We start from the raw sequence: 8,968 nt of genomic DNA on the forward strand, positions 1-8,968 counted from the left end.
TGAGGCTGAATATGGCTATTGTGAGTCCTTATAAAATGTTTTCTGCATTTTCTTCAACATGGAATAAAGGCTGTTCCTCTACTCCCTATATGAGTTTGTTACCTTGAATGTTTTTATAAGAGCTGAGAACCTATTTCTTACCAACATCTATGGACTGTATCCTTAGGTTTCCTGGAAGAAACTCTTTGAAGGCAATATGAGCCAAATAGAGAATTAATTTTGTCTCAGTAAACCTAATCATTTAGATTTGTGCCATGAGTTACAGAAGTAGAGGTGGTAAAAGTACATCTAGCTACCTTTAATGAATTCAAGTCACAAGATCTGAATGGCATACCTTTAAGAGCACAAAAAGAGTCGACAGCTATGATTGATGGACCACTATAGTAATCTTTGAAAAATCATGGTGAGCAGAACTGGAATTAGGAAAATAAATACAGGCAAATATTCTGATTCTCATAAAAGAAAAAAGGATGGATTCTTAAAACTGTGAGCTCATGAGCTTGACTGATTCTTGGCAAAAAAAAAAAGTGACATTAAAAGCAGTTTGTGGATATTTAGAAAAATTGGCAAAGATATTTGATTAAGATGGTATTGTGAATTGTCATAGAGGAACTTTGCTCTCCCAAATATATCCCAACAAAGATCAAGAAACCTAATAAATGCCTTTTTCCTGCCCAGGATTATAGGACAAAGATAGCCAGATATGCATCTGGCTCTGCATAGTAAGTAGGAAGTCAGCCACCTGTTTCATGTAATCACTGAGATCTTGGGACAACTTATGGAAGAAGAAGAAGAAGAAGAAGAAGAAGAAGAAGAAGAAGAAGAAGAAGAAGAAGAAGAAGAAGAAGAAGAAGAAGAAGAAGAAGAAGAAGAAGAAGAAGAAGAAGGAGGAGGAGGAGGAGGAGGAGGAGGAGGAGGAGGAGGAGGAGGAGGAGGAGGAGGAGGAGGAGGAGGAGGAGGAGGAGGAGGAGGAGGAGGAGGAGGAGGAGGAGGAGGAGGAGGAGGAGGAGGAGGAGAAGGAGAAGGAGGAGGAGGAGGAGAAGGAGAAGAAGAAGGAGGAGGAGGAGGAGGAGGAGGAGGAGGAGGAGGAGGAGGAGGAGAAGGAGGAGAAGGAGAAGGAGAAGGAGAAGGAGAAGGAGAAGGAGAAGGAGAAGGAGAAGGAGAAGGAGAAGGAGAAGGAGAAGGAGGAGAAGGAGAAGGAGAAGGAGGAGAAGGAGAAGGAGAAGGAGAAGGAGGAGAAGAAGGAGAAGGAGAAGAAGGAGAAGCAGCAGAGAGACTCCCTGTCCCTATCCCTACCGCTGTACCCATTCTAGTCCCTGATAGAATGGGGAGGAGGGGAAAGCAGGAGAGCCTGGCCCTGCCTCCAAACTCAAGTGCTTCCTGGAAGGAAGAGGCAGAATATACAGACATGTTTGCAGAAGGAAGGAGATCCAGCAGTGCCCCGTCAGTTACCTTCTAAGCACCTGAAGGTAATTCTGCCATCCAGATGGAACACTCCTTGTGGGGTACAAGTTATGCTGTCCTTGAACTCCCTACACTGACTGCAGTGTGGAGTTGAATTCCAGCTGGCTGGTACACCCAGAGATCACTCTAATGAGTGTTCAGCAGACTTGATAAGATGCTGGCAAAGAAAAAGCATCTTTATTCAGAGAAAACAATGGACAGAAGGGAAGGGTGGGGGAGAGGGAGAGGAAAGAAAGGAAAAGGGTTTCTCCTGACAGAGACTGCTTTCTTAGGGCTCAAATGCTCTTCTTCTAGGTACAATCACAGACTTTTATAATAATCCTGAACCAAGATTGTCCTCCTTCCCTTTGTACAATCCTACAAAGGGTAGGGTAGGGGTGAGGGTGTTGTGGTTTTTCAAATCCTGAGCATGTGATTTTCATCATTACATCCTCCTAAAGACCCCCCATGATCAGAAAACCCAAGACTATCATGCGATTTTCAGTCTATGACAGTAAAGATACAATTGAAATGTACTGTTCTTTCCTGCTGTAGCTTATTTTACTTCTCTTCCTAGAGTTGGCATGTTTCCCAGGATACATATAAACTCTTTTCAAGGTTTTTGAAAAAAAATTAGGAAAACTAAAAATGTTTTGTGTGTGTATAATGGTAATACTAAGGGATCTTGAAAATTGAGGTAACAAGGCAAACAGTACTCTGAGAATTACAAACTGAAACTCATCCCACACATATCTTTCAATGTTTCAGCCAGAAAGCCCTTGGACATGTCTAAATTCTGATTCAACTTAGAAACTGAAAACTTAAGGAAAGCTCCCATGGGCTTAGAAACCCTGGGAAAAACTTAAGGAGGACAGAACAAGATAAAGAAATTTACCATACAAAAGCGTTGTTATATACAGGTGGTGGGCAACAAGAAGAGAAGTACATTCCTATAAACTGAATTTATGTGAACATCTTTGGGCACTGTTGCTGAGACAACACTCCAGACAGTGCTCTCAACCTCTTCCCTTTTCCTAAATAAAGGTTGCATTTTCTCTGCTAGCATCTATCCAAGTCTCCTGTCTGCTCATTAGAGTGATTTCTAGGGGTGCACCCCCCCAAAAATTCTACTCCACAAAAAAAGATGTTCCTGCCTTCCTCTCTTAGCAAATGCTTTTCTGGGATTCTCTGGGTTCCTAATTCTTTCCTTCACCACCTCCTGCTCCTTTCCCATCATATCTCTTTGGTTCTCATCTTCCCTACTCCTGTCCCCCACCCCATCCCCACCCCTTTCTTTAATACCTCCTAATCAGAAAGCTCCATCTTAAACTGGATGCCCCTTAAGGTCTACAAAACGTTACACTCTGTGTGTATGTGGGGGTGTAGGTGTGGGTAGGGTAGGGGACAAGCTGCTTTTTCCACAAGTATTTTGGCTCTCCAGCACACCATGCCAGAAGACACAGATTTCGTGGGGTCCAAGGGATCAATGGACGATTCTATAGGTCAACTGAAGGCTCTGCACTAACAAAGGGCCTCAAGGGAGGTCAGGTGGAGGAAATGGAGGTCGGACAGATCCCCTCAAAGTCCTGACTCACCCTCACTGCCTCTTCCCTCCAACCTAGACCAAGCTGCCATTGTTTCTAAGTTTGCTTTTATGTTTCAAGTCTGACCTCCAATGGAGTGAATCACGTGTAGTACACACACGCACGCACACAAGTACACAATGACACACTGCTGCAATACGTGGGCGCCCCCCAAGACTTCTTAGGGGAGGAAAGGAGAGACCAGCAAGAGTCGAGGAAGCAACTTCCGCTAAGCCAAAAGATTTTTACCCATCCAGCTGCGTCCAGCTGAGAACCTGGAGAAAAGAGGGATGAGCACTAAGAGACCATCACCCTCCTCATTAAACATAGGCATGCACCCACATCATCACAGGGTAGTTGGGACCGGTAGTGGGGGCGGGGGATAGTATAGTATAGTAGTAGTCTCTCGGTAACCCAGGATGACGATTGTCTTTGTGCATTTTCATAAGGACCCAAGAAAAGGATGCTCGAGTTCCCGGGAGCCAAACGTCCTAGAGACACAACCAGACTGGAAAATGGGATGGCATCCTTGCTGCGATCTAACCGCTCAGCCTGACGGGGCCTCCTCACTGGGGTGTTGGAGCCCCGAGCCAACTCCACACATGGAGCATCTCTCTCCTACCCTGGGCTCAAGCCTGGTCGGCCGCAGTCTCTATCGGATCTTACCCATTACAGCCAGTGTCTGGAGAGAGCCCGCCCAGCCAAAATTCAGCCAGAGACCAAGAAGGAGCGCTGCGCTCCATTCGTCCCCCAGTTTCTCTCTCCTCTTCCTCCTCTCTGCGCCTGGGAGAGCTGGCACATCCCTCGCCCAAGGAGCAGCTACCCGTGCAAGCCTGGCCCGCCAAACTCGCAAGACACTTTTCTCTCCAGTCTATCAATTCTCCTCCTCGCCCCCACCCCCATTCTTTCGTCACTCTTCCCTTCAAAGAAAGTGGTAGTGACCCTGCTTTGAGCCACCCTTACCGTCCCCCTCCCCCGCTCCCAACACTCACAATTCTCCTTTTTTTTTCTCATCCCCAGGCCCAGCCTCTTTCCATCACTGGAAACGTAGCCATGACAACGGACAGGAATTCCCCAATATAGACTAAGAAGATCCAGCAAAACCCGCAGCTTCCCCCGCCCACACTAGCTCTCTTATCAAACGGGACGGGCTGTCTCTTGGGATTGCACTTCGCACTAGGGCCGCCCGTTCCATGCACTCTCTCCAACATTCTGCCAGGGGCTGGTGGCGGCGGAATGAGTGGATAATGGAATGAACTTAAAGGGGGAGTGAGGAGGACGGAATGCTATCTCGCCCCTCTTGCCAACCGGGTCTTACTCAAAGGAGGGGATAGTCCGGTTTTCTCTGTGAAGTTCCAGCTTATCAGCCGGACTCTGTCCGTTCCTGCCACCTCCGCTACTGCTCGGAGATCGGCTGGAGGATGCTGAGTGGAATTTGTCGTCCTGCCATGAGTAATAGAAAGGGCCTAAGATCCCGGCGACCGTCAGTATTGAAATGACATTAGCGCGGATCCTTCTCGTTTAGAGGACCCGAGTGCTGTCTGGGAACCTGGAGTAATTAAGAAAGAGCTGGCTTGGTAGATTGGGGTGAGTAGAGGGTGGAGGAGGAAATGTTTGATAAAGTAGTTTGGGAGCAGGTGAAAAGGCCTGAGGTGCCCTCATTGCCACACAGCATCCACCCTTGGAAGAACATCAGAAAGTAAATTTCCTGGTACCCATAACAAGGAGGCTCTAGTTTTCCTGTGGCTACTTCAGAAGGCACTTTGACTCAGGCTGCTTTAGCTTCTATAATGGCAATAACAGAATAGGACATTGTTGTGATGTTTCTCCCAATTCAAAATGTTTCCTCCTCTCACACTTGAAAACTCTCTCTAATTTTTAAGCTAATTTTAATTTAATCTTTATGATTTAAAAAATTCTCCCAGTTTCCCATTGTTTCAAGGTGTTCCAAGGGGCTTGGAAGAGGGGCCCAGAAGTTGGAGGCCACATAACTTCTCTGCCCATTGACTTCCACAAGGCTCCACTCTGGGCTCCTCTTTTTGTCCTGTCTCTCCAGGACTGTCACCGACTGTCCAGCCAGTAGGCTCATTTCATGGTTGCTCCGGGCTACAAATGGATTAACAGCCACCACCTAAAAACACACAGAAAGTAACAAAGCAAGAAGACCAAGAAAGGCATAATGGTCCAAGAACAAATGGAAGCAAAGAGGTGCAAATTCATTTCTTGCTACCAATGACTTGAGAAGCCATGTGGAGACAGTGGAAAAGGCATTGTATTGGAAGTTAGAAGATCTGGTTACCACTTCTGTGACTGAGCAAATCATCTCTTTTCTCTGAGCCTTGGTTTATTCATCTATAAAATGAAGGGCTTAGACTAGACAGATTCTAAGGTCCCTTTTAAGTCTCAGACAATGTTCCTATATTCCTCACACTTTCCCATACTCTCTGTGGACCATTGTCTCTTCTCTTCATTCTTCTCATTGTCTTTTTCTTGTTAATGAGGAGTATAGTCTAAAAATGTCTCCAGCTCTTTCTCTTACTTAGAGCTCCATAGCTCTCAAAGAAACAAAGATGAGAAACAAAAATTACTAGAGCCACAAGAAACCTAAGATGCACAACATCCTGACTAGTAGGACTGTTGAATCCCCAGGACTAGACCCCATCCAAGTAAGAGGATCTCAATCTACTTGGGTGGGATTGCTCCAATGAGCAGACTGAATTTTGGAAGTTATAGGTAAAGTTAACAGTGAATGCCTGTGGCAAGTGGAGCAACAATTATATGGTCCCTATATACACTATTATATAATTATATCTTATATAGAACTATCTGGTTCTATATATATACACAATAGACACTATTGATTCTAGATGTCAAACTTTGGTCTAATATATTTGCTGCAAATATTACTAATGTTTTCTGTTAATTTATATATTACTTTTTTGCTGTAAAGAATATTTTTTCATACAGCCAAATGTATTGATTTTATTTCCACTAATTTCTTCCATTTGTTAGATTCATGGAAATCTTATTTACCATGGTTGAGTCTTATATTCCTTTATCCTTTAGCATTCTACATTTTAAAAAATATTTTAGATTGGTGAAATGGATTTTTTATATATGGCGTGAGTAAGGGATCCAAACCTAGTGTTCCTACCCAATTTTCCTCAGAGTTTTTATTTGATACTTATTTCATTCTCTATATCTTTGAGACAGAGACAGAGAGAGAGAGAGAGAGAGAGAGAGAGAGAGAGAAAGAGAGAGAGAGAGAGAGAGAGAGAGAGAGAGAGAGAGAGAGAGAGAGAGAGAGAGAGAGAGACTGTTTCTGGATTTCTGGATTCCCTATTATGTTCCATTGATCTGTTTTATTTTTCTCTTGTACTGGGCAATTTTTAATAACTCTCCTATAGAGTACATTAAAATTTGATTAATCAAGTCTCATGGCACGATTTCTTTTTTATTGCTTTTTAAATTCTTTCCTGTTTATGTTCCCACATATGACTTTAGGTAATTCCAAAACTGGCTTGAGAGGCTGAGCTGCATAGTGGATAGAAACTTGTCCCCGGAGTTAGTTAGACTTGGATTCAATTCCACGTCTGATACCTGCTGTTGTGTGACTTTGGAAAAGTCACCAAACTTAGTGTTCATGCACATCACAAAACACAATAAATTGTAAAAGTCTTGGCTGATCTGCTTTATTAAAACTAGCTTTCTTTTTGGAAGGATCTATATGATACATCAGCAAAGCACTCAAGACAAGTTTATATAATAAACCAATATATCGCTCCAATAGGCCCTGGATTTCAGGCTTTTGTTTACTGTATTTGCTGTAAATATTTTTGCCCATCTGGTTTTATACTGTCTGAACCAAGCATTTCCCCACACCCAAAGAAATAACCCAGGAAACATTCATATTTTTACTATAATTCTTCCACCTAACAAGAAGCCAGAGACATCCCTTTGGTCAGTTTTTCTTTGATCTCTGTCAAAAGCATTTTGAAGTTGTCTTCATACAGATTTAATATGTCTTAATTTAGTTAATGCCAAATATATGTTACCCCTTTTATTGTTATTATAAAAATGATTTCTCTCCCAATTAACCATGACTCTTTTGGGGAGTGTATTAAAATGAAAATCATTTCTGAGAATCATATACTCTACTAGAATAATTTTACCACATTTAATTTTTTTATTATCAAATGTGTTAGATTTTATAGATACATAATCATGTCATCTACAAATATACATTTTTCTAACTTCTTCATTGTTAGTGATTATTCTATTAATGTCTTCATTTTTCCTGGTAACATTTTTATCTATTTCTTTACAGACTTATTAATGACTTATGATTTCACATCATAGCCATTCCTGGATAGACTCCCTCTATACAAATCTTTAAATGAGCCTTCCCTTTGAAGAAAGAAGAAGCATTAAATATCCATATTGAGAGTGCTTAATTACTAATGTTTTAAAGGTTTGTTAAAAAGAACTGATGCTTGTGGAGAAGTCTCTTTTAATTCCCTCTCCTGAGATCCAGGCCAATATCTTGACCTCAACACATTCAATTCCTTCCCCTCCTCCAAACCCTTACTTTCCCCCTCAGAAACAACTCTTAAGGTAGAAGGGGCTAGGCTTGGGGTTAAATGGCTTGTCCAGGGTCTTAAGCCAAGCCTGACTGTCTGGTACTCTATTCACTGTACTACCTAGTTACCCCTAACATATCCAATTCCAACCTCATCCTTTTTCCCCTCAAACCCAGCTCCCCCTATTTTCCTTCAGAAAAAAAGGAATATGATCTCAGTGCCATCTATGACTTCTCAAACTCATTCACCCCCATATCAAATAAGCTGACAGATTTCTGTTTCACACTTCTGTTTGCTCAATTAATTTTGCATGAGATCAGATCCTTATGGCTCACACAGTGATGACTCCAGTGCAAGCCCTCCTCAATCTCCCATCTCAACTATTTCAATGGTCTCCTACTTGGGTTTCTTGCCTTAAACCTCTGTTCATTCCAATCCATCCTTCACAGAGCTGCCAAAATGATTTTCCTAAAGCATAAGTTCTCAATCACGTTACTCAGTTCCTTATATAATTTCAGTGCCTCCTTCTTATTCCTAGAATCAAGTAGAAATGCCTCTATTTGCCATTTGAAGCTCTTCACAACCTGGTCATTCTTACCTCTCCAGAGACCTGTTACCTACCTTTCCTACACATGCCCTGTGAGAATCAGCCACACTGGCTTATCCTTACACATAAAAAGCTCCATTTCCCATCTCTATATTTTTGTACTTGCTTTCCCCAGTGCTTACAAGGAAGCCACGATCCACATGCAGCCTTTTCTGATTCTACCCAGTCATTGCTGTCCAACCCAAATCATCTTATATTATGTATTTACTTATATAGATACATATTTCTCTCTGTTATAATGTAAATTCTTTGAAGGCAAGGGCTTTTGTCTTTGCTTCCTTAGCACTTAGCAAAATGTCTGACACATCAGAGGTATTTAAAAATGAATATTGATTGATATATGACTGATTTGACAACTGTTTTTTTTAGTGGGAATGTACATCTAGATTCTTCCAAAGTGTATAATATTAACTTGTGGCTTTGAATATATGATTTTAACATTGTGAAGGAAAGATTCTTATCTTCCTACATTTTACAATTCAAAATATTAAAATGATATACTTTTCAAAGGTTTATTCTGCCTCTAATTTGACAGTGTAGACTTTATATTTTCCTCTTATTATTATTGGTGGCCATCCTATTTTTTTGCACCCCAATTGTAAAATTTATGTCAATCATCAGATCATAAAATTTGAAGCTGGAAATGATGCTAAAATACTGTTTAGTCCAACCCCTTCCTCTTACAAATGAAGAAAAAGAGGCCTATAGGAGTGAAATTCCTTTGAAAGGTTCCTAGATGGCAACTGGAGACCCAA

The 8,968-nt window shown here is 41.9% G+C and overlaps 1 long non-coding RNA gene across 1 annotated transcript; it reads left to right on the forward strand.

Annotated features, from left to right (window-relative positions):
- The first annotated feature begins 1,153 nt into the window (after nt 1-1,153).
- LOC130456329 (uncharacterized) lies at nt 1,154-6,459 on the forward strand. Its single transcript, XR_008915011.1, has 2 exons — nt 1,154-1,469; nt 4,047-6,459. It is a non-coding gene; the product is annotated as an uncharacterized LOC130456329 (long non-coding RNA).
- The last annotated feature ends 2,509 nt before the right edge of the window (nt 6,460-8,968 follow it).

This window comes from Monodelphis domestica, chromosome 1 (assembly GCF_027887165.1).
Source record: "Monodelphis domestica isolate mMonDom1 chromosome 1, mMonDom1.pri, whole genome shotgun sequence".
NCBI lineage: Eukaryota > Metazoa > Chordata > Mammalia > Didelphimorphia > Didelphidae > Monodelphis > Monodelphis domestica.